This window comes from Anser cygnoides, chromosome 2 (genome assembly GCF_040182565.1).
Source record: "Anser cygnoides isolate HZ-2024a breed goose chromosome 2, Taihu_goose_T2T_genome, whole genome shotgun sequence".
NCBI classification, from domain to species: Eukaryota; Metazoa; Chordata; class Aves; order Anseriformes; family Anatidae; genus Anser; species Anser cygnoides.
The window spans coordinates 111,479,762-111,507,024 of record NC_089874.1 but is presented as its reverse complement, the minus strand read 5'-3'; the positions used below and the strand labels follow the sequence as shown (position 1 = coordinate 111,507,024).

Below are 27,263 nucleotides of genomic sequence, written 5' to 3'. Positions count from 1 at the left end.
GTAAAAACTACTGTATGGTAAGGACAATGTTTCCAGTTCCATACATAATACAGACTAAACATCTCTAAAATATCTATTTTAGAAAATTCCTAGCAAATATTTCAATCTTTTATATATATATATATATATATTTTTTTTTTTTCTGGCATCTCATAAGCAAAATATATCTTTTGTATGAATACATTTTGGGTACACTAAAATACCCCTGTAAATAATATACTCATGCACTTCCAGCCAGAGCAGGAGTATATAACACTCATAGCATCATATTCTCACAAGCTTTCTGGAAAAGACCTGCAGATGCAGAACCATTAAATGAGAAACATTTAAGAATCCAGGGTTGAGGATCCAGGCTGGATCCAGGGTTCAACAGCAAAAGCTGGCATGAGTGAGAAAAATACAAAAACTCCTTCACAAGTAGTAGAAACAAAATGCTATCAAAATGCATGTTCTCTTGTCATCTTGTCATGAAGTTATACTTTCAGGATAAGTATTGGTGCTATGTCATAGACACAACTAACTACTTCTGGTGCCAGGGCAGCAAGCATATTTGCCAGAATGAAAGTGACTTTGGGTCTGAGTAGGCTTTCTCTCTGCCTTGTCCACTGCCGGGTTGCATGTGGGGAGCACAATCCTCATTTTCATCAGGACTCATAGAGTCCAGTGCTCTACAGGAGCAGTTATGAGAGAGCTCTTATGGGGCATTTTCTGCAGCCAAACTTCAAGTGTTTCACTTTTGTGTTAGTTGTTGAGGAAACTGGAGTGCAGGAAGGCAAGCTGCCTTGCCTAGAGCTCACTGAGACCAAAAGCAAAGCAGCTATTAGGACAGACATCTCCCCAGTCTAAGGTACTCTTTTCCAAACGGCTGAGCTTCCTCCCCACACAATACCACTTCTTGTGTGGGTCAGACATACCAGGACAAAATACATACCTACAGGGGTGGATGGAGACAGACTGATGTCAAACTCGCTATGGACCTGGATAAATCTGCCAACATGCCACTAACTTTCAGATAAGGCTGACATGGAGGCAGGATGTCCCTGCACCTTTCACCTAGTATTTACTAGTATTCCTCTTACCATGCAGGGGCCTTTATTTTTTATTATTTTGTGGCAGAAAGTGAATACAAACATAAAAAGCACTAAAAAATTAGTTGTCAGTATTTTTCAAATAAAAGTGACTTTTTGTTGAAAATCATAATTTTCACAAGATTTGTAATTTTTGTCTGCATTTCCTGTCTTTCATTCCAAAACAAATGAAATGAACTCAAAGTTGTTTTCAGCTTTGTGTTTTGAAACCAAAACGCTTTAACCAAATTACTTTTCTTGAAATTTCTCTTTTTCTTTATCGCTTTTGATAACTGTACAGGTTAAGCATCTCAAAAGCACGAAATGATTCACAATATTTAAAAGGTTTTCACTGGTGTTTTCAAAGTGTTTCTTATTATAGTTTAAATTTGTGTCATTAGTACTTAGTCAACATTACAACTGCACGGACAGGAGGGCAATGGTAAATAAACTGTACAATTCTTTTGTTTTTCATGCAATGCAACATTTATATCCTGCTTTACTCAAGAAAAAATGCACTATGAAGGGAGACAAGGATAAACTTGTAAAGACCAGAATGCCTTTATTCATAAATGATAAGAGCACATGCTTGATTCGTCTAACTCGGATTTGAATGAATAGGTACTGAACGGCTTTCATTGGCTTTCCCTAGGCCTTTCCACATCTTCACTGGACGTACACCATTTCAAATCCCTCAACAAAGCCCAACTGAGGCTTAAATCACATAAGTAGTCAAAGGAGCTCTGCTATCTGAACAAGACAGAGAGAGCACCTGAAATTAATGAAAGTTTAAACTGAGGACATGGTGACACTGAATAACACCAAAAGGGACAGAAAATGAGAAAATGAAGGAAATTGGAAAAAAAAAAAGGCTGATACTAAATGCATATGATTCTTAGAGCACTGCTCATGTCCTTTCCCACTTCCCCATGCTGTCAAAACTCTTAGCCTGGAGCAGCTAATCAAGATGTGCAGGATCAATGAAACACAGCCTGGACAAAAATCAGCATTATTAACAAGTATCTTCAGTCACTTCAACATCCGAGTATGATAGGGTACAGAAAAACAGAGAGCAAATGACTGCCCTTAAAATTAAAGATTTAATAAGAGCATAAGACTATGTAAGGAGAGAAAAAAATAAAGACGATCTGTTTATACAGATTTAGTGTGTATATAGTGCCTAACTGACTATCAGTAATAACAATCTAGCAACCATCTAAATTTTGTGTGATAAAGTTTTATGTCTATTTTATGACAGAGGTAACTTTTGAGGAGAGCTGTGAGGGAAGCTAAGATGCTTGGATGGAACACAGTACTCCAAATACTGTAGATATGTTGTCTAACAGCAACTCCTCTTGTAAACTGCAGCATAAGATAACACAAGAAGCCCCTTACATCCGTGTAAATGAATATCGAACCATGAGTAAAAGTCACAGACAGCTTAGGCCATGCTTGACTTGAGCTATGGCAAGAGCAAAAAAAAAGTCCAGAAAACATTAGAGTCAGAATGAGAAATGAGACAGAGTTCCCCTGTGCTGAAGTGAGCAAATGATCCTGACAGCTGAAAAATAAGAGATTTGTTGGCCTTTACAATTTTTTTTTGTATTAGTAACTGATATTTTTTTTTGTCTCACATAGACAAAGAGGATTTGGAATATGGGGGAACACCTCTTTGCGTTGTACAGAGAAAGAAAATTTTATGTTAGTAAAGATAGAAGAAGAGTTCAGCTGAGACTGCTCCTCCTGTGTTGTTAATGTGGATTAACCTGGAAGTTAATGCAATTAACACATACAAATACAATAATGTTATGTTACTGTCACGTGAAAAAAATATACAATTATGGTAAACTGTATAAATTATTTCTTTCATTATCTTCCATACCTTTCTACCTTTCTGTCAGAAACAAATTGAATATTTATGCTGTGCTTTACTACCAATGTACCATACTACCACAGGTATCCTTTTTGAGAAAGAAACTATGCAACAATTTTAAGATTTTTAAGGTCTTGAGGATTTCTTGCATATTTTGTGTCTGTGTTTCCTCTTTTTGATACACATGTAGTTTCCTCCTAAAAATTATCAGACACACTAAAATTATCATGGCCTTCATTTACTCTTTGATTTTAAGCCATGTAAGTATAGAAGAGAAATATACTGACACGGAATGACATTCATGCCTTAGCAGAATGTCAGCACATGGCTTTTATAATGCCTAAGAAAGAGGGATTGTGACTTAAGAGCAAATTTGTTTCATTCAATGGCAATGAAAGTACTAAACTGTGAAGACTGACTATTTTAATAAATTCTCCTGACAAGAGTTCATGTCAATCAATGTTTAGGCCCTATTATATTTGCTGTGATCCTGCCACTTTACTTTTACATGAGGATTCTTCATATTAGGATGCTATAACCTCTTCTTTTCTTTAGGAAATGGGCTCTCTTAGTCAGTTTTTCATTTTGCAAAGATGAATTATCAGGAAACAACATCTGTATTGAATAACTACCACCTAAATTATATTTGACATGAACATTTAAATTAACCTTACTTATTTCATCTTTACATTTACTGGCTAAAAAAGTAGCTCTGTCAATATGTTGGTATCATTGAATTATAAAATCATAGAATCACAGAATGGTTTGGGTTGAAAGGAACCTTAAAGCTCATCTAGCATCTAAACCAGGTTGCTGAAAGCCCCATCCAACCTGGCCTTGAACACCTCCAGGGATGGGGCATATACAGCTTCTCTGGACAACCTGTGCCAGTGCTTTACTAACCTCGTAGTAAAGAATTTCTTCCTAGTATCTAATCTAAATCTACCCTTTTTTAGTTTAAAACCATTATCCCTGGTCCTATCACTAAACTTCCTGACAGAGTCCCTTCCCAGTATGATCCACCTATCAAACATTAATGTTTACAGGACACTGTATACAGGACACTTTTCACTAAAATGGAAGTTGAGAACCTAATGAGGACTAAAGGTTGTAAAAAAATTGTTAATTAGGTAAGAAGTTTTCTTTTCTCTTTTTCACCTCTCCTTCTCCAGATCTTTCCTAGTTCTGCCTATGGCACTGTGGTATTACACAACCAACTCTGTTTTCACTGACTGTGTGCTCCAGATTATGTTTTCCTATATATAGCAATTTGTAGTTGCAGAGTAAAGTTATTAATTAATAATTACCCATCTAAGAAGTTATTATCTAATACTTTCTTAATTGATTAATCACAACCTAAGAAGTTGTGAAGTGGAAACAAAGCAGTTGTGCTTTGAAAAAGCTCTCTGATAATTTCCTTATGAAACAAGGCTTTCTTTGCCTGAATAAACTTTCTTGTTTATTAACTTGCATGACACATACTCAACTTGAACTCTGAACTTTAACAGTCCATTTAGGTAGAACTACTGTAGAGAAACCTCTTTAAGACATGAAGTGAAAGTCAATGAACAGTGGTAGAACTCAAGGAATTACAACTGATGCTTTGAAGCATTTTCTCAGAAATACGCAATGTATCAAGGAAGTTCATAAAGAATCTCTCTACTATTAAAGTACAGTTATTATAAATAGCCTTTAAAGTATCTGGCTTTTGCAAAACACTGACAAAACAAGGATGGTATTCTACTTAGAATTTACCTTAACAGTTGTCAGAAGACTTCATCCTGCAAGGAAATGTTACCAAGCTGTCCAATTAATGTCTTACAGACCATCAAAGAGAATCATTCATTGCATGAAACAGCTAAAAGTAGGTTCTTATCTTCACTGGAAATGGAGCAGCCAACCAATAAAGGTCACACACTTAATCCTTAATCTAACAGGAAGTCAATATGAAAAGGCTGCGTGCGACTGCTACACCTCATTCAGTTTATTCGCTGAGTTATCCAGTAACTATTTTCACTTGAATTTCTTATTTATTTATTTTAATAAATACATTATAGAAGTATGCATTTAACTTAGGACTTGTGAAAGTACTAAATATAGTAGCAGGCATGTTGCCTGGTTGCATCTTGCAAAAGTGTGACATTTGGTATCTAAAATGTCTCATTATGGAAAATAGGAAGGAGAGGATGGATTAGAAAGGATTAGGTACTATGACCTAAATAGGACTCTGTACATAATATAGCTGTACACATTACAGGTATACATTATATAATATCTGTAAATCAATGTTTTTTTTTCCTTGCCTTTCTGCCACTTCAGAGTTTACAAACAAACAAACAAAAAAACAATTGTACTTGACTTCTCCTAAAAAAATAGACACAAAGAAAATAAATGCCAAGTTACAAATGCAAAGGGAAGATGCCTTTATTCATGCAGAAATAATTGTTTTGGAATTGTTGTCAAGAATTGTAGTAGATATTCAGCGTGCACACAAACTGCTGAGGTGTCCTGTTTTTAGGTCCAAATTATAACTTGTTCTGCATTTACTAAGGGTACAAATATTTACATGACAGCTTTAGTATGTTATCACATAGCTATTGCTCTCTAAAGGAATCAGAAAAAAACACCAATAAGAAAAACACCAGTATAAAAACATTAATAATGAAATTCTAACTCTACAGAATGCAGATTTTTCGAGTTAGAGGTGAATTTCTCTGTGACCATGGTATAACACTTTTTAAATTCACCTGCACATTCACATACGTTAGCTCTCCTACCAAGAAAGTCCAAAAAAAAACCAAACCAAAAAAAACACAAAAAAACGCGTACTAAGCACAAGCAGAGCAAACTTCATGGAATGGACCACCACAACCTTGTTCCCAGTGCCCTGCAGATCTGTCCCAAATACACTCTATTAAGTTATACAATTATCAGAACAAACCATATATCATACACTTGATAGCAATATTTCCTACTAGAAATTAATATGGTGTGCAAATTTACAGTTATTACACAAATGTTATGAAAACTGCATAGAACAGTTTTTCAGTCTAACATTACATATGAGTAATGTAAAAGGTGAAATTATGAATTATTTCAACAGTTAAGTGAGAGATGATTACAAACAACCAGAAGAGCATACTCTGCCTTGTAGGTGGTTCTTGGGTCTATAAATAGTTGGGGTTTAAAAATGGTCCACTGCACTTTTGGAAACCAATAGACCTTCTACACTAAGTTGTATTCTATGAAGAAGGCTATTTTAAAAAACATATGGAATTTTTTTTCCTCCTGCAGTCTAGATATTCCTCTATTATAACTGGACTTTCTGTTGCCTAACAGGAAACACAGGCTTCCTTTTAAATGTATTTTTTATTTTTTTCATGAAAAGGCAATCCTCAATTCTTCTATGTAATAGGCAAAAACAATTGCAATTGGGGCTACAGCATTGGTGGATAGAAGAACAACTGACATCATCTACTTGAACTTGTGCAAAGCTTGTGATACTGTTCCCAGTTATATCCTTGTCTCTAAACTGGAAAGACATGGATTTGATTTTAGCACTTGGTGGTAAGGAATTGGGTGGATGGTTGTGCTCAAAGAATTGCAGTCAATGGCTCAATGTCCAGGTGGAGATCAGTTACGAGTGGTGTTCCTCAGGGGCTGGTATTGGACTGGCACTGTTTAATATCTTTGTTGGCGACATGGACAGTGGGATTGGGTCCACCCTCAGCAAGTGTGGCAAAGACACCATGCTGAGTGGTGCAGTCAACATGCTGGAGGGAAGGCATGCCATCCAAAGGGACCTTGTCAGGCTTAAGATGCGGGCCTGTGCAAATCTCATTAAGTTCAACAAGGTTAATTGAAAGGTCCTGCATATGAGCCAGAGCAATCCCAAGCACAAATACAGAGTGGGAAGAGTATGGATTGAGAGCAGCCCTGAGGAGAAGGACCTGGGGGTGTTGGTTGATTAGAAGCTCAACATGAGCTGGCAGTATGTGCTTGCAGCCCAGAAAGCCAACCATATCCTGAGCTGCACCAAAAGAAGCATGGCCAGCAGGTCGAGGGAGGTGATTGTCCACGTCTACTCTGTTCTTCTGATAGGAAAAGGAAGAATTGGTTTTAAACTAAAAAAAGGGTAGATTTTGATTAGATATTAGGAAGAAATTCTTTACAATGGGGGTGGTGAGGCACTGGAACAAGTTGCCCAGAGAAGCTGTAGATACCCCATCTCTGAAGGTGTTCAAGGCCAGGCTGGACGGGGCTTTGAGCAACCTGGTCTAGTGGAAGGTGTCCCTGCCCATGTTGGGTTGGAATTAAATTATCTTTATGATCTCTTCCAACCCAAACAATTCAATGATTCTGTGCAAATACTCTTAACTTCTGCAAAACCAACCCTACAGTACAGGCTAGGTAACTTGCTGTTAGTTCAGACCATGGGAAAAAGATCATAAAGCAAATAATCTTTTTTTTTTTTTTTTTTTTTTTTTCTGGGGTAAGAATCATCCCTAGTGGGATGAGGAAAGTAGGAAAAAAGTGTTTGTGACTAGACACAAGCTCAGGAAAGCTTTTTGTTTAACAGAAAATATTTTAGTGACTAGTAGCACTGAGTCTGTATGCCCTTACTCCTGAAAAGACAGAATGGTGGAAAGGACAAAGAAGGCCAAACAGGTTGATATTTTAGAGACTTCCAGGCCAAGGGGAAGGAACATGAAAAAAAAAAAAAACACAAAAACAACAGAGTTTCCTTTTCAAAAAAGCAAAAAGAATACACTGGGGAGAAAACTCAATGAAGAAAAACATTGTTGCTTAAAACAATTGGAGGAAAAAGAAGGCATTTGAAAAATACCTTCTAGATGTTGGCATTTAATGCCATGAACCTTGTTCACAAATGCACATCAAATACTACAGTACAAGCTTCTTAGTCCTTTGCATGTTGGAAAAAAAAAAAAAAGAGGAAATTCTTAATAAAATTTCCATTCTAAGGAACATCCAGGGTTATATAGTATAGATGTTGCACGACTATTTTTTTTTTTTTAAACTAGTGTTTTGAAAACAACAAAAAAGGGTGAAAGACACATTTCTCTAACTAAGCTGGACTAAATTCTGGTGTTTCTTGTGCTATTGTATTTCTTTATTCATTCATGCATGTGAGGATGACAAAATGATGTACCATAACTCATTGGAAAGCCACACACAACTAGAAATAACTTCTGGGCTTATCTAAATGTTCTTCTCTTTTTATCTGCTCTACAAAAAGGCAGTTATTAAGTAACTGGTTTAGAAGTCTTATAACTGGATTCATCTTTTTAAAAATCAACAACATCATCTCAGCTCTTTGCCAGTGCTTCCTCTAGAGTTCATGCTAGAGGAATATGGAGAAAACTAGTATGATTAATGTATGTCAGGATATCAGATACTATCATGACAAATAGAACAGAAAAGCATAATTAACAAATTAAATAGGTTCTGCACTGAAAGAGTGCCTTTTCCTAGCTACTGAGAGCTATGATTAAAAAAGAAATATATCTATACACAATATAGCTAGAGAGATTTTGGGAACTGAACAATATTCAGACTGGGATATGAAAGTTTCAGCTTCCATAGATTTTGGTGGGTCAGGAGAATTACTAAAAACTGCAGGGTAACCTGTTGAAGAGATAAAGAGAATAAAGAGAATTCACATATGTTTAATCAAGATTTGTCAGGGTAATGTTTGATATATAAATAATTCAAGTTTGAAAAATGCCACAAATCTGCATTTTGTTTTCTTGAGAAAGACAAAATAGCATTTTTGCCTCACACATCTTCCCTTGTTTTAGTAATGCTGTAGCTATGAATAAGACCTTATGCTAATGTTATGCATTTTGAAAGATAACCAAAAGTAATATTTTAAAGTCAGATTTTCCCTCCTTTTGCACAGAGGTGCAAAAGAGGCACAGGCATTTAATTTTTTCAAGTTAAAAGAAAAACACCGCTTTATCACATCTCTGTAAAAAGCAAAGCATTAAATGTATTCAAGATCTCCTCACAGAAAATAAATAGGGTTTTGTTTCTCAAACATGGAAGAAAGGAGCACAGTCCAATGTATTGTAAAGCTATACAAACTATCAGTAACTAATACTCATTTTTATGCCAATCCTTTTCAATCATTCTAACCAAGAAGGATCTCAGATGAAGTATCAACATTGTTATGAGGAATCATAATATAACAATATTTTACATACAATTAGTAAATCAAATGGAACTGCATGTGAGACAGAACATCTGTAATACAGGAAGGTAGCGATCTACTGAGCCAATAAACTGCATTTGTCATTCTTAATTTGTTTTACCATTTGGTTTTTAATTGCAAATCAAGTATCTAATCTAAGCTGAAACCAGATAATTTGATTCATGGCAGGTATGTGTTTTCAGAAAGTAATTAACCTCACATTTTTGAAAGAGGAAGAAAAAAAATTTCCTTTAGTTCATTATGACTAATTTGTTTAAATATGAGGAAAGCATTGAGAAAATAAATACAATCAAAACAAAATAGCTGTACAGATTTACACATACAATGAGAGCTACTTAATGTAAAAAACAATTGCTTTAGATATTAAGACCTAAAAAATTATTATTATTGATTTTTCCTTTTCCTCTGACAGCTAACCAATTACTCAGAGAGGATGTGCTACAAGCATTCCATCTTACCATAATATCATGTAAAACAGAGATTAGTAATTGAAAATATAAAACCCACCATGCTGAAGGGTCAGGCAGTCAGGCAGTGCAGGACAAATAAATTCTTGTACTACAAGGATATCAGGATACAAAAATTATTTTCTGTTTTCTTAGAAACTCAGGCTATTGATATCCCAACAAGAGATTAATTAATTACCCAAACAGTCTCAAGATATTAATTTGTCTAACCTTAAAACAGATGCTCCATCACAGCTGGTATTTTCGAAAATTATGCCATGCTATGTCCGGTTCTGTCAGGCTTTTCCTACAGCCTGTGCTTCTTTGCTTATTGTTGCTCTAAGACACTAACTCTTTTCATGATACTTTAAGAAATCTGACTGGTGTCACCAAGTATCACAGAGTCAAAGCTACATCAGAAATTTTGCTTCAGGACAAAGTTTATCCTTGTTACAACTCCTCCCCACTCCCATACCCCCTGCCCCCCCCCCCCAAAAAAAAATAGAACAATCCTACAAAGGTTCACTAGCATCTTGTCGGAAGTGCTGGTTTTACTATCATATCCCTCTTATTTCTAATGAATTAAAATTGTTGCATCCCCTACAAAATAACTGAGATGAATCTCTCATATTGAATTGCTCTTGATCTTAAATCTAAGAAAGTATACTGTTACCTAAAATCACATTTCAACCCATTGGTGTTATTTCCTTCTTGATGTCATATTGACTTGCCTTCAGTCCTGCCTAGTATTATTTTCCTTATGGGCAGATTCCACATCACATATTAAAGAAAATATGTTTTGACCTAATCAGTCCAATTTGTACCTCCTGAGACAGCTAGGTTCCCTCATCTGCTTGAACACACTTTTTGAGTTACATTTTCAAATTGGATAGAGAGACAGATAGAATTACATTTATTTGTTACTTTTACAAAATGCTTTATAAAACTAGATATACATATATGCATAAATAAGCATGTTTATATAATGTAGTGTAATGCCATTTAATACTGTGCAAACTCAGACTCAAATCAGACTCATTTAGCCAAACCAAGAACTGAACTTATTTTATCATAAAGCAGCACAATTCTATTTTTACTGTGTCTAAAACTTAATTTTATCAAAGTCTATCCATTGGGAAGCAGTACACCCTCTTCAGTTGCTACAGACCAGAGTTCTCTGAAGTGAAAATCACAACAGCCTTACAGGAAAGCAGGACACTTATGTGAGGCATGGGAGCAAAGTGAAGTATATCATTTGAATAGTTGTATTATAAGGTTATTGAAGTTAACAAGTGTATATATTATCTTTTGGCTTTGCTCACATACAGAAATGACAAATCCTATATTGCTAACATCTGGGCTTTCATCCTCTCAGTCAAGAATGTAAAACAACCAACTACTTGAACACTGGGCATCTTCAACTCAAATGTCAGGCACAAAGGTCTTGATATTGAAAACATAGTATCTTCTAGAATTAGCTTACACTTGATTCTTTTTCTAACATTAGGACACCCCAATAGCCATGCAAAGAAAACACACAGCAGTTATCATCAATAACTTGTATATAATAATGTATAATACATATTGCTGCATCTCCTTGTTGGACTTGACAGTCCACGTGGAAGATCTACAGAATAATGATAAGAAATGCAGCAATCTCATCAGCATAATTTTTATTCTGATAATGATATACGGTACATAAAAATGACATATAGCTTTTATATGCTCATAAAGCCCCAATAACCTAATAGTATATGTTGTTTGTCACACTGATGTCTTGGATACACAGATTTCCAAAATATATATGATACTTCAACCATTAAATTTTCTTGATACTTTATATTCAACTACATTCACTTTTATAATATAACAAATATATAACTATTTATACCCTGAGATTTTAACATTGGGCTGATATAAGCATGTTTTCTTATGCAATAAAAAGTAAGTTTAAAAAACTATTTAGCAATAGCAGGACACAGAAGTTGTAAGTTCATTAAGTGTTAACAAGCAGACTATTCATTTTCTATATAAATTGCTTCCACATTGTTAATTTGTGCATTCTTGCAAAAACTATAATGAAAAAAAAACAAACAATAACACCACAATATTCTAGGCTATTGCTACACTTTTTTTGTCAGTTTATCAGGCAGATTTGTATTTCTAGAGCCTCGCAAAACCCAGCTTTGTGAGTAAACTAAGTTCAGGACAGAAACCAACTCTGACTCAAGGGATACACTGATTTTCCTCTTCCATAGCTGATCTCTACTTTGTCCTCCATGAACATCCTATTTCAGATACATATCTCTGTATCTGATAGGATAATAGTAGGAAATTGCCTTTCAAATAGTACTTGTACTGCTTACAGATTTGCCACTGAAGTTTCTAGGATTGGTGGTTCTTAGGCCTGCAGAACCCAGTGAGGTGTAAAAACCAAAGAAGATAGATCGTTTCTACAGTATCAGTTACAATGTCCAGTGACAGTGAAATTACTGCTTTTACTGGTGTGTGACTGGATGTTCAATATGTCTATGTAACTGCTAATTCAATGTAACTCTCACCAAGGTAGAATTGAGTCAAGCAAACTCAGCTATTTAAGATCAAAGTTTTTCTGGTGGCATGCAGTAGTCTGAAATGAATTCTTTCTATAGACAATATGACAGAAAACCAAGAGGTGTTAATATGCCTTGTCATATTTCAGGACCTTCTCTGGTTAACACACTCAGATCCCAGGGGAGGTCCTCAAAAGACTATTTATGCTTTGGTAATCAAAGCAACTGCTGAAGGTCTAAGAGAAACAAAGCAGTTACTAAGCTGCTAGATGCTCTCAGTGTACACAGACCTGGTCTTTCAATATTTTCCCGGCCAGCAAAGGATGAATGGAGGTGAAATAGCACTTCGTACTACAACATGAGTGATTCAGAGTCATCTTATTAAACAGATGGAGTGCAAGAAAACACTTTGAAACTACATTAACAGCAATCTCAGTAGGTTCCTATTAGGTCAAAGCAGTTTTTAGCTATTCTCACCTACAAAATACGCTGTCTGTATGCAGAAGATGCTATTATGACAATGCAGTCTAACTCTCTTTGCAACATGTCACAGAATATTTCACACCACTCCACAACACCTTTGATCAAGCCCCATAATTTGTGACTGAAAAAGAGAGCACTGCTTTTAGCTTTGCTGTGTTTCTAAAATTTTCAGAGGAACCCAATATATATCTTGGTAAATTTAATGAATAAATCTCAAGGATGTTTTAGCATCTATTTCCCCAGACTGCTTCAGCAATACTAGACCTAATTCCAGATAAAATCTTTTAAGTTACAGGGATCCACAGCACTGGTAAATTGGTAAATTGTTCCAAAGTTTATTTACTTCTGTCTAAAGATACACATTTTGCTTCCATTTCTAGATATAATTTTCACATACTGGAGCTCTTTTTGTCATTGTTTGTTATTCCTACATGTTCAGTGGTTTGCTGTCTTCCACAGTGAAATAGTTTCCTGACTTCCCCTCCACTAAACCTAGTAGGCTGTATCTTTTTAGTCTTATCGTAGCAAGCAAGCCCTACAACAAACTAACATCTTCTACCAAAGTCTCTCCAGTTTTCAACAACTTTTTCAAATGTTAGTACCTTAATGAAGTGGGTCCCGGAGTAGCCACACTTGGGCCACTTGTTCTCATATTTGAAAGTCTAAGCAGTGCATTAACCTGTCACCTGCAGAATTATATTCCAGATAGTAAAGCATCACACCCTCAAAAATATTTTCAGAATTTTGATTTATGGTATCATGCCCCTGTGTTTAATTCCTTGTTCTTTTACTGCCTAATTCTTATCCACTATATTTTTCTATATTGATATAGGATATTTTAACATACAAATTCACCAAAAATTTTTAAGTAACTCACCCTTCTCCTTAACACTTCACCAACCTTTGAACTATTTCTGGACTTTACATGTAATGTCTTTAAACTAAAAGAGATTTAGATTAGATATAAAGAAGAAATTCTTCACTCAGAGGATGTTGAGGCTTTGGAACAGGCTGCCCAGAGAAGCTGTGGATGCCCCATCTCTGAAGGTGTTCAAGGCCAGGTTGGATGGGGCTTTGAGCTACCCGGTGTAGTGGAAGTTGTCTATGCCCATGGCAGGGGGATTAGAATTACATGATCTTCCTATCCAAACCATTCTATGATTCTATGATTTTGATGATTTATTTTCTTCCACACCTTGAAATTGTCCTTTTATTCCAGGACTAGCAAGATCTGATTTTTAGTTGTTGTAAGAAGTTCCTAGCCAGTTCTTAAAACCTAAGTGCAAATTTAATTGTGCTGATTTTATCAAACTGAAATATTTCTTCTCTCTTTTAAAATAAATCCAGTACAATGAATATTTGTGAAAAAGTGCTCACAAAATTCATGCTTTTAGAGTCAAGTGAATTCAGAAATACATGCTTAGTAAATTCATGCTTTAAAAGCAAAGCCAATTAAGAAATACATGATTACACACTTTTTTTCTTGACGAATGATACTTTGTTAAGAATTTTTTTCCTTATTTGGTCTTGAGAACCTAGTCACTTCAGCCAACCATGACTGTGGTGTCTCTTGACCATTTAAGTCCTGAACATGACAATTTGTTGCGGTGTCCTTACTGCCATCTTGCCCTTTCATATATTGTTAGTCAGTTTTTAAAAGGGTGCCTGCAGTACCTAAAAAGCTGGCAGGAAAGGGTAACAAAACAAAAGACGAGTAGAATCTATATAGTAGAAATAAAACTGAATGTAGAAACAGTTTAAAATAATAACCACATTACAGAGAGAGAGTTTTTTTATAAAATAAGGCTTTCAGAACAACATCGTTTTGTACTACCCAATGAGTTGGAAGAAATTACTTATATGCTTTGGCCAGATTCTCACTATTCATTAAGGACAAATCTCTCTTTTCATTTTGCATAGTGCAAGTTCCATGCCTGCAACACTGAACTAAAAAGATTATCTGAATCAGAATTTGCTGATGTTATATCTTTAGCTGTAACAGCTGAATCATACAAAAATACAAATTCAGACCACATAAGGACAGATTGTGCTGCCTGTGGTCTTTCCAGTGTGAGGATACATGTGGAGCCTCTGATTCCATCAAGCCATTAGGAAACGTTGAGATAGTTGAGATAGCCTGCTTATGATGTGCAAAGCAAACCTAAGAAAGACATCTCTTCCCGAGCCAGTAGTTTAAAAACTGTGGCAGTTCTGTAGAGCAGCTTGTTTCTAAGACAGGTGAATCATTTCAGAGATATGATTTTATACCATGGGAGTAAATAGGATTTCCTACTGTGCTCAGTTTGAAACTTGTACTGGAAGAGAATGATAAGAATACAATGAATGCTCCCTTTCTCAGAGTTAATGGTGTTATTACTTTTGACTCACCATGCAAGCTTCTTACAGGCATCCAATTCCAATGGTTTGCACTTACAAAAAAAGTCATGCTGGGTGAATTTAAGCACCCATCAAGCTATTGCCATAAACAGTTGTGGAAGTAGATGCCTAAGAGAGTACAGAAGAACATAAGGAAGTTGAAAATCTCTGGCATTTCCTGAGCTATGACCTTTTCTTTCAACAATATTGTCACCTAACTCTAATATCCCTTGGTCTCAGGGCTGCCAGGCAACAGTCGTGCACTCACGAACAGGTCTGTTGAGGCAGTGTGTTTCACTCTAAGAATAGATAGTCACAAGGAAAGGCATTTTAAAGTTAAAGGGCTGTTTAGCATTCCACAGGATTAACATAAAATAAGAAGAAAATGTGTAAAAAAAATAATAAAAGGAATAGATGGTTAAATATTTTACCTCACTTCCTTACTTACCTAGGTATTTTTAACCTCTTCTATGATCTCATACTCATCAAGGTATTGGGGGTGGGCTGGGAAGAAAGCAATGTTGCCTTGAATTTACTTTCTCTGTCCTTTCCTTAGCCTTTTCCACCACATTTACCAACCCAATACTTTTCTCATGTTTGAAATAAAAGATTCTGGTTTTGTACCTTGACATAATTTATATTAAAGATTATATCATTCAAAATGTCTATAGTTTCTAGACATTAATTACTGTTTCCTTACTTATCAATAGAAATGAAACTTTTCAGACAATATTTTACCCTCTATCTCAGCACTTGTTTGTCTGATATTTTAAAATATTTTCTTCATCTGTATGCTGTCACCCCATTTTCCCTTATGCTTAAAAGGATCATGAGTTTTCAGCAAGGCATCATCTACTTCAGTCCTCAAATCTAAGGAGTGTCCAGGAGCAGTTTCAGTATTCACCTCATCCCAAAGATTATGGATATTCCCTGGACTTCTAACTTGCCTCTGGATGCAGAAATGCATTTGGCTCTTTACAACTAATTCAATAACAGTACTTTTTTATGAAGCATAAGGCTGACTGTGCAACCACTTTGTTTCATAAGGCAAAAAATCCAGAATCATCATCATTTCATCAGATGTCTCCCATTGTGCACATATTCTTCCTTGGAAGGTTATCTCTATCTTTTATTTTGATGTTTCAATTTCTCATAAGTAGAGAAGGGGGTGGAATATATAACACGTATTTCCATTTGAAATTTCCAGTTTTATCTAAAAGACAATACAATTTACCTCTCTATCTCATTATTTAAGTTTCTATTCTCTAATTCATAGGGAATTACCATTCAAGTTGTAATGAAAAGTCTTGTCTATACTTAAAACAAACATGCAAGCCATGAGCAGTCATTCAATTAGCCCCTGAAAACCGGTATTTCTTTTCTCCATTACCTTTGCCTCATCTAAGCTTTTCTGCTTTTTCAGCGTACTTTACCTGAGGCAGTACTTCTAACTTTTCCCTTCATTACAACAGTTATCTTCATGCTAGTATTATTAGTAAAATATCTTATAGTTCCTCTTGTACTGCATCAATGACCATCATATCTTTTAACTGGTAATTTGTTCTCAACATCATGTGTCCTTTTTCCCCACAGAACAATATTTTGAAGAGCCTAAGAGTCTTGATGATTAATAACATGAATCCAGTACCTTACCTTTCAGTGAGACAGGAATATATTAAGATTTACATCTTTCAAAAAATTGCTCTGAAGAGGATCAATTATATTTATTTTATTTAGTCTTTTTAAAGTTTATTCTGCATCCCTAACACATTTCATAAAGATTCTCATCTAGGTTTTTCAAAGTCTGTGGTGGTGCTTTTGCTTCTTGCAAGTAATCAGAGGGTTGCTATATTAGGAGTGTGCACGCATGTGTGTACGTGTGTGTACACAAGGGTTGCACAAAACTTTCTACTAAGCTGAAGGAAAGCTATGAATATTCCTCTGCACCAGTCCAACACGATCCAGGTGTTTTTGTCCCTGGCTTCTTTCATTTGTCATTCTCAAACACTGAAGATTATACTTATACTGCTAGATCTTAAGTACTCAGTCCAAAATTTGGTCGATCAACTGAATAAATGGGCTCTGTAAAATGTCTTAAGAAGGATAAAAACCAATAATAGGAGTAAATCTCAAGTTCTTATTCAATAAAAACAGAAACCACCAATACCCAGGTGAACATCAAGTAAAAATATGGGAAAAAAAATGTTGTTAGAAAGCAACTGTCATGGTGTGTGTGTGAACTGACAACCTGTATTCTGACATTTCTTAATATACACAAATATTCACAAAGATGCCTTAATAATGTTTTTACTGCATCATTTTTAACTTCCTTGGCTCTTAGAAAAGACAGATGTCCAAAGTATGGCACATGTAACAGCCAAAGTCAAGCAGAGTTGTAAGAAACACTGAACAATGGAATGTAAGAGATTGTTTTGTCCAAACCACAAGGAACTTAGGGGATTTTTTTTTAATAATGTACAGTAACTTTTTTCTTTAATAATGTACGGTAATTGATATAAATGTGTAAGTAATTAATAAATGGGTTATTCTAAAAAACAAATTCCTAAACTAAAAATACAACAACATCTATTTGAGAAAATCACATAATTGCTGACATTATAACATTATTTCAATGAAGTTCTGTATTTTTACTGAAGGTCAAACTGAGGCAAAGTTAGGTCAATTGACCTAATTAGTTTAGATAGTCAGAAAATGCCTGCTAGTTCCAGGTCCTATTCTGCAGAGAATATGCACTATGTTTTCTAACATATATACACATTAGAAATACATACTTGCATCACAGAAGTACTTATGTATATATGATGTATATAACATAGAATCATATATACACATATATATTATGTACAATAAATCATCAAGGTTACAGAGCTATGGCATTGGAAATGCTGCAGTAGCATCAGTATTTTCTCCTCTTATAGCAAGTTTACTAAAATACAATCTAATTGTTACTACTGGGTAATTATACAATGCACTAATTGTAAAAAAAAAAAAAAGTTATTTTAAAGTAAAGCGTTCATTGAAATGTGTTAAGTAAATGGAAAAGAATGACTAAAGATGGCTCTTGAGTGACACAAAGGATATTCCAGAGATGTAAAACATTGCATTTAATTACTTAAATTTACTGTCCACTTAGGGAAATTCACAAGTTCAGGTACAGTATCATACCTAACTAATCCTGTTATACTCATAATAGATTATATAATTAAATATGCATAATAATGTTAGTACATTAAACTGCTTATTACAAAATTATAAATAGACGGAAATAGCAGAGTTATAAGAGTTACTTTTATAGTCATACTAAATTATAAGTTGCATGACTATCACTTTAAAAAGAAATAGAAATTAAAATACTCTCCCTGTTTCTAGTGTATGTATGTTAAATTTTGTTGTATGGTAATTAGAAACAGTATATAGAACAGTTGATTTCATTTTACCTTCATTTTTTAGTTTTCTGAAACAGATATTGTTCACTATATTTCACTACTTTGCTACTATTCAGTAGCTGCCCAAGAAGCTAGAGTTGCTGGCGGTCTGCTTAACTTCAGTATGTCTACCAGGTCAATAAGGTCCAGTTCTGCTGCAGGTTTTAGTGTTCAAAAAAAAAAAAAAAAAAAGGTTTCCCTAGGTTGTGTTTCTTTCTTCTAACACTTCTCCGTAGTGCCTTCTGTACTTTCATTTTGGCTCTGATTTTCTCTTTCCTTGTACTCCTCCAGGCCAAATCAATCCCTTCTCTCATACTCTCTAAACTCACTCTACAGCTCATACATCTAGACCTACTGGGCTCTACTCAACCTTCAAGTCTGTATGTTCCATTTTTCTGTTCACGTCAAACTCATGAAAATAGTTCACAAAGGCACCACAACACTCAGGCATCTGATATTAACACTGTGTGCAACATGCAGGCATAAGTACAAAGATGGGCTATCACTTACATACTTTTCTAAGTCAAAATAGCAAGCTATCAAGCTGCCTTCATCTCCATTAAAGCAGTTCATAATTTGCTGTCATTTGGCTTCCTGTCTTTTACAAGCAAATCTGGAGAAAAATGAATAAAAGAGATACAGAGACAGATCAAGGAGAAAGATCAGAGAGTAAGAAGAAAGGACTCACCTCTTTTAGTCAGTTTTCCATTTTAGTTTGTTTCAATAGTTAAAGACGGAAGAGATTTTTTGCACACTCTTTAATTCAGATGTCAGTTTCAATATTTGATGCTTGACTGTTCTGAAATATAATCAAAGTGCAGCAGTTAAAACTACTAGCCTGAAACAAGATAAAATTGTTAACATGGCAAGCAGCTACATATTCATTAAAAATCACAGCAGTGTTGAAAGGCTTTTATATAAGTGCTCTGTGGCAAAATTTTTACATGGTACCAGTCCTCCTTGCAAGAAGAAAAGCCAAAAAAAAAAAAAATATTTATAATGTATAATGCTGCATTTGTTGTGCCATCTCACATTTTGCTCTCCTTGCACAACATATGTACACTTTGTTGACTCTTCTACAGAAAAAGACAAGGCTAGTTACATGTGTTTGCCCCAGAAAATGTGACTCTCTGTAAACATGCCTCTCCCCTAGCCTCTTCCTTCTACAGACTTTTCTCATACTACAAAAGCACAAAGGAATCCTATTGCTTCTGTTTGGAAAAGCAACAGAGCATGGTGACCAAACAATCAGCAGGCTGCAGCCGCATACATGGTACTGCCCCACTAGCATCCTATGGGTGGGTGACAAAATTGCAACGGTAAGCCACTGAACTTTTAAATATATTAATTTTTAAAATTATATAAATTGAGAATATTTATTTCCAAGCCATTTTTGGTAAGGAAAGTGATATACATATCTTTCCCCTCTTAGATTTCCAGTACTGCTCATTGAGACTAACAGAAATAAATGGCTTTCCCCTGTGCTCTGTATTTGAGTTTTATGAGTCATCTCACTATTCCAAGTTTTCTCATCCCTTAAGGGTCTAGCTATTTTATACTTTTTTGTTTGTTTCTTTATTATTAATATTATTATTATTATTTAATGTGAACAATTCATAAGTACAAGGCGGAATAAGCACAAATATCTTTTCTTGTAAATGCAGTGAAAAACACCAGTCTTTTACTGGAAAGTAAAATGAAAGAGATAAAAAGAGAAAAAATGCATTACTAAGTGTGGCATTGACACTACTATGCTGAAATGTGATCAATACAACAACTTATTCAACATATCAAAAACTACTAGTTATTTTACACTCTTGCTGCACATTCAAAGCATCTGTAAACACCTTTACGGAGACCACAGCTCACCACTGCACGCTGGTTGTTAGAATAACAATTAAAAATTTTCAGAGTAAAAATAACCTGCAAATATTATAAACTCACATTTATAAAACCAGAAAAGATCAACCTGATCAGAAAGTGTGATAACCAACTTCCCACACTCCAGAAAGATTTTTTTAAGTTAACTCCTTTGGAAATCATAGAATCATAGAGTGGTTTGGGTTGAAAGTGACTTTAAAGATCACCTCATTCCAACCCCCCTGTCATGGGCATGGATCCCACCCACTATATGAGGTTGCCCAGGGATATAGAAAAGCATCAAGCTTTAATTGAAGTTTTTCCAAATAACCACTAAGAGAACAGGATAAGTAACCTCTATACAAAACATAAGTTTATTTCTGGGAATACCTTACCCTCAAAAGCAGTCAATGATGATGAAGGCTGCAGCCTGGCTTTTGCTACTGTCTTTTATTTACCATAAGACCTGTTTCCAAAATGAACTAATTTCTGACGCTCTTTCAGGATCTCTGAAATTTATGTCTGAACAGAAGCACGTTCCACTAATACTTCAACGATAAAAAATTGTACATAATTGGTTTTGGGGGAAAGCCAATATCTGAGGTATATAACCATTTTCTGTGTATTTCTTTATAAGATGAAAAGCTAACTTTCCAGTTAGCTCTGGTCCGTCTGTCTTTAAGCCATTTTTCTTTCTTTGCTGTGCAGGTTTGCATGTCAGAAGGGGGAGAAAAATATTTTTAAAGCAGGAAAACATGATGGCAAAAACAGAGAGGGGCAGTGGGATAAAAAGAGAGATACAGAACCAGAAATTACTTTTAAATCATTTCAGAAATGCATTGATTTGCAGTTGACAGAATATCTTTTGAGAATATCTTTTGAGGGCTTTAATTTGACTATGTTATTGACTACATCATAACTATTTTAGATTTTCCCTGAGAGTATAAAATTGACAGAGTATATTTAATTGTAACAAGTAAACTAGATTGATTTTTCCATAGAAGGTCCCCTTAGGGAGCTTTCTAAGATAAATCTCTAAAGGATCAAATCAGTCAGGTGTTTATGCAGAGCCTTCAGTTGTAAGGACTCCTCTGAACCCATTGAAATTCCTGTGTTTGAAGGTGTTTGCTTGAGAACCTAGATGAAACTGGATCAAATGGATTTCTCTTGTCTGACAACATTCTCTTGGGTAAGTGAAATTTTAACTTGCCAGATATGTTTAGTGTTGACAGAAAGAATGAGGCAAGAAATGTAAAGGAATCACCTGCATTATACAGGCGTTAATCGCACTGTAAGCCACTGCCCAAACTGTAAAAAAGGCAAAATGTAAGAGGAAGTTCTTGCAAATGCACATGTATTCTAAATATATATGACACAGTTTTCAGAGATGGTCACGGATTACTTTATTTCTGTACTACATGTGGCACTATCCAAGTCTACAGCCCAAGTTAAATCAATATTGCTTTAATAGTTTTAAACTTTGCTGAATTCTTCATCTCACTTGCTATTGATCCTTCTTATTTGTGTAAGCCCATGCATGCTATTCTTCCCTACCCATGTTCCCCATTTCTTTCTTTTTAAATCAGAGATATAACCAGAAAAGTTGCACAGATGAGCAAGGTGATGATGGAAGGTACAGAATGACTCCTGCACAAGGGACAAACGAGTAAGGTAAGACTCTGCTCTATCAAAGAAAGCATTGAATCGCGGATGACTATAAAATCACAGCCATGGAGAAGTCTAATAAGGATATATTTTTCACTGTCTTGTTCTGCCGAGTGCATCAAATGAAGCTGGTAACAATCACATTCACAAAAATAACAAAAACAAATCAAATGAGCAAAGGCGCACTCTTCCTGCAATGTGTGTTTATGCTGCCACAGGATGTCCTAGACATCAAATCATGAGTTCAAGAGAAGTCTGGACAGATGTGGTAAAATTAAATCTCCTGAATTTATCTAACTGTAAATGTTCAGTAACATCCAGCTCTTAAAGATCTTTAGTTTGACAGAGAAATGGATACTCAGAGCATATTTGGTTTCTGATACATGGTACAAAATAAGACATGGAACAAATGGACCTTTGACCTTGATACTACAGTCATTTTTATGATCTTTTTTATGGTACAAGCAACAAGTTGTGCACATTGACATCTGGCCTACAGGAAAAAGAAGGCTACTTGAATAGAAGGTGGATGAGATTCACATGTTGATTTTTTAGACTGGTATGTTTACAACACTTTGAATCACAGAATGATAAAATCATCTAGGTTGGAAAAGACTTGCAAGATCAAGTCCAACCCTCAACCTGACCTACCAAGTCCCATCACTAAACCATGCTACACCTTAGTGCCACCCCTAGCGCTACACCTCTCTTAAATGCCTTCAGGGCTGGGGACTCCACCACTTCCCTGGGCAGCCTGTTCCAACATGTGACCACCCTCTCCTTGAAGAAATTATTTCTAATATCCGATCTAAACATCACCTGTAACAACCTGAGACCATTTCCTCACATTTTTTCACTTGTCAGTTGAGAAAAGAAACTGACACCCTCCTTGCCACAACCTCATTTCAGGTAGCTGTAGAGAGCGATAAGGTCTCCACTAATCCTCCTCTTCTTCAGGCCATACAACTCCAATTCCCTCAGCCACTCCTCATAAGTCTTCTTTTCTAGTACCTTCACCAGATTTGTTGCTCTTCTCTGCACGTTCAAGCAACTGAGTATCACTCTGTGGTGTGATCTCACCAGTGCTACATATAAAGGGGACAATCATTTCCCTAGTTCTGGTAGCCACACTATTTCTGATGAAGGCCAGGATGTCATTGGCCTTCTTGGTGACATTGCTGGATCATGTTCAGTCTGCTGTTGACCAGTACCCGCACATAGTTTTCTGCCAGGAAAATTTCCAGCCACTCTTCCCCAAACCTATACTGTTGCATGGGGTTGTTATGACCCTAGTGCAGCACCTGGCACTTAGCTTTGTTGAATGTTGTGTGATCAGACTCAGCCTATCAATCCAGCCAGTACAGATCCCTCTGATGTGTCTTCCTACCCTCAATCAGATCAAAAGTGCTGCCTAACTTGAAATCATCCACAAAATTATTGAGGCTGCACTCAATCCCCTCATCTGATAAAAAAGGTGAAAAAACTGTCCCCAAGACAGAGCGCTGGGGGACACAACAGGTGACCAGCCCCCAGCTGGATTGAACTCTGTTCACTATGAATTTTTGAGCCTGGCCATGCAGACATTTCTTCACTCAAGGAACTGTGTATATGTCCAATCCATGTGCAGCCAGTTTCTTCAGGAGAATTTTGTTGGAAACTGCTAAACCTTTTAGTAAAATCCACGTAGACAATATCCATGGCCTTTACCTCATCTGCTAAGTGGATCTTGTCATAGAAGGAGACCAGGTTAGTCTGAAGGCAGGACCTGCCCCTCATATATGCATACTGGCTGCATCTGATGTTTAACTGAAGTACTGAAGTTCAAACTGTAGGGTATCTGATCAGTTCTGACTTTTTTTTTTTTTTTTTTTTTTTAATAAGGGGACATAATGAATTGACTTTTCACTCAACTCAGGATTGACCTGAAACTCCTTTATAGCATACAGTCACCACCATAGCAGGAATCAGACTTATCTTAAAACCCTGAGTTGCTGGTTCAATTTCAGCACACAACAGTGACTTAATTACCTTGCTATTTTACACCAGAACATTTACAAAAAGCAGGTTGACTAAAACCAGTTTTTAGGTGACAAATAATAATTTAACTGCTACTACGTTGTTTTAGCTAGGCTTGGTAAGAAAGACACCTGGAAAAGTACAGGGAAGAACAGCAACAAAGATTAACATAGAGTAGGTGTCCAGGAAGGCTGTGGTATCTCCATCTTGGGAGATCCTGAACGCTCATTTGAACAAGACACTCAGCAACTTGATCTAATTTTGACAGTAGCCCTGCTTGAGTGGGGGCTTCAGCTAGATGACCCCCTGTGAATCTTATGCAAATGATTCTGTTCTATAATTCTAGGAAATAGCCTCTAATCATTTCTGTACTACTCCTGTGTAGAACATCAATTTGCAGTGCTACCATTATCATTAACCTAAATGCCAGTGCAAAAATGAAGGGCAAGTCTTCAACTTTTTATTGCATAGTAAGCTACTTGGTTTCTTTCCTACATGATGCATCTTTATATTCCTAGGTTTCTGCTGTCATGAACTATTAACAAGGATATACTGTAAAGGAGATGAATCATTTTTTTACTTGATTTTTTCTTTGCCTTTTTTTTTTTTTTTTAATTCTGTTATTTTTATTAAGTAATCCATACTGACAGAATGACAGTGTGTGACTAGCAATTTTTCTACGAGAAAGATCAGGATACCAACTAATTGTAACAGCCCAAATCTGTAACATTATAAATATGTACTTAAGGAGTTTTACATATAGTGTACCTTTTCAGTGAGGGTACCAAATGGCAGATAACCTCAGATGTTCAGCAGAGGCCTCTTTCACAACATAATTTACTGCATATTAAGGCACTAGCAACTAGCATCAACAATTTATTTATTTATTTATTTATTTATTTATTTATTTTACTTTTTAAGTGCTGGGCAGGAACCTCATATATTTGCCGCCCAAATTATAGCAAAATAGCAATAATTAAAGAAACAGGGACTGCATAATAGCTACTGGCAAATGAACTTCTAAATTTTTAATTAGAACCATACCAGTGTGGTAGTAATGGGAATACCATAAAGCTTAGCAATGAGCACAGAACACAGCCTTCTTCCTATAAAGCCAAGACTGCAATATTACACGCACTTATTCCACCTCATTTGTAAAATTAACAGTCTCCCTTAGACAATTAAAAATCATGCTGAGTACTGAGCCACAGTAAATTACAAATATAATTAAGTAAATAATATGAAAGCCCAACTCCCTACTTAAGTACACTGCCAATTCAGCTAATTCAAGCACAGCAAATATTAATGCAATACTTCAATGTCTACAGCTCAGCTACTGATGTGCAGTAGTATGAATGCATTGAGATTTTTTCTGTAGTCAGAGCAAACTGCTTATCTTCCTCAAGACAACTGGAGCACTGAGTTACCAAAAAGTTGCTCTTGTCTTCTGTCATCTTGCTGCATTTAACCTTGTTATATTTGCTACCAATTACACACACACACTCTTCTGACTATACTTCACTCTAAAGTGAAAAGAAGGCAACCTACAGCTATTTAACAATAAAGGATTAAAATCAATGCCGATTAAAGGGCTCTTCCAAGAGTGAATTTTAATTACTCTCCTTTAGGAAGTCAATAGACAATCACTACTGGCATCCACTTGTTTCTGCATCCAAAGTAGAAATGATTCATATCCTGAGAAAACCTCCTGATTTCAGTAGCTAGCACACCAATGATAAACATTTTAAAATTCTGAATCACTGATAACTTCAGATAAGTGCTATGCAAGACATGAATCTTGTCTAAAATTATGCTGACAGCACATGTCACTTGCCAGTAATGTACACTAGTGCTGATATGCACTGGTATCTGTTTACAAGCTCACAGAGAAAGGATTAAATACAATTTAATTCATTCAAACTTAGAGATGTATTAGTACCACTATATAGCAGCATATGAATGGCAGACGTTTCACTGTCTCACAGCAGTTGTATTATTCTCATCCCAACCTCATAAATATTAATTGCTTTTGAAACTGATTTATAAGTCTGTACATGACAAAGGAAAAATCCCAAGCACAGGCTTTCCCTCAATACCCATTCACAGGAGGAATAAAATATTCTCTATGAAATGTTCCTGCATCAGCATCAGTGGGAAGTTCTGTAATCTCTTCTAGTTGGAGGTAAATGGTTTTAATTTGCTCTTCAGTGTAAGTGAAAGAATTAGTTATATACAGCCTTAATGTTATCAAAACTGTTTTGCAATGAGTAGTGGCTTCCACAGCTGTTCACCCAAGAATGTCCTACTCTGAGATTTTTCATGATGTGTGCATGAATTATTTGGCTCAAAAGTAGGAGGGAATATAAAACAGAGGCAAATTAAAAAAAAAAGAAAAAAAGAAGTAAAATACATTCTTCTGTATCAGAACACCCTCGTACTGATATCTCCGTATTTTAAACAGGAATAGATACAAAGCAGAAAACTAACAACTGTCCAAAAGGGATAAGAGAAAGATAAAAATCTGAGAGCAACAGGTGAGAGACCAAGGAAAGAAAGGGCATACACAACATGAATGGTGATGCTCACTTCTGATAGTTGCTGTATTACTTGTATGGAGAAGTCCTTGCATTGCCTTCTTCACAGCTGGTAGACACCAGGACTTCCAGCAAGGTGAAACTCTCACCACACAGTGCATACAGAGGATGAGCAGCTAACCCCAACAGCATTGGGACTGTCATGCCAAAATGCCAATAAAGTACAAGAGATGTCAACAACTAACAACTAGGCATGTGGCACACTTTCAACAGGTGGCACACTTTCAACAGGATCCCTTTGCAACTGTGCTAATGGCATACGCAGCAGAAGAAAAAATACATAAAATAGCTTCATGAAATTTGTACAACACATTAGCAGTCAAGCTCAGTCAGCCTGTTTCTTGCTCCTAAGGAAGGAAGCAACAGACAGAAATTTTAGGACATAGTCATTTTATATGAAATAATTTAAGAAACAATGTATGGAGACCGGCCAGTCCATCTCCCCTTAACATTTTATGTCTTTGTTTATATACATATATTTATTCACATTACATATGTGGTGGCAGTCTCTATGTTGCACGTGCAGAGTCAAATGAAATGTTACAAAGACCAAGTACAATTTTTTTCTTCCATATACTGCTTCACACCTTATGCAATTTCTGCCTAAAACATCTGCACATAATAGAAGTGCTTCTAACACAACTCTGCCGATT

The 27,263-nt window shown here is 35.7% G+C and overlaps 1 protein-coding gene across 5 annotated transcripts in view; it reads right to left on the bottom strand.

Annotated features, from left to right (window-relative positions):
* Positions 1-27,263, bottom strand: part of DLGAP1 (DLG associated protein 1) — a 413,506-nt gene that overhangs the window by 234,267 nt on the left and 151,976 nt on the right. For all 5 annotated transcript variants that reach the window (XM_066992807.1, XM_066992808.1, XM_066992810.1 and 2 more), the window contains one exon: positions 19,164-19,274. The gene's annotated coding sequence lies outside the window, so the exon portion shown is untranslated. The remainder of the gene's footprint in view (positions 1-19,163; positions 19,275-27,263) is intronic.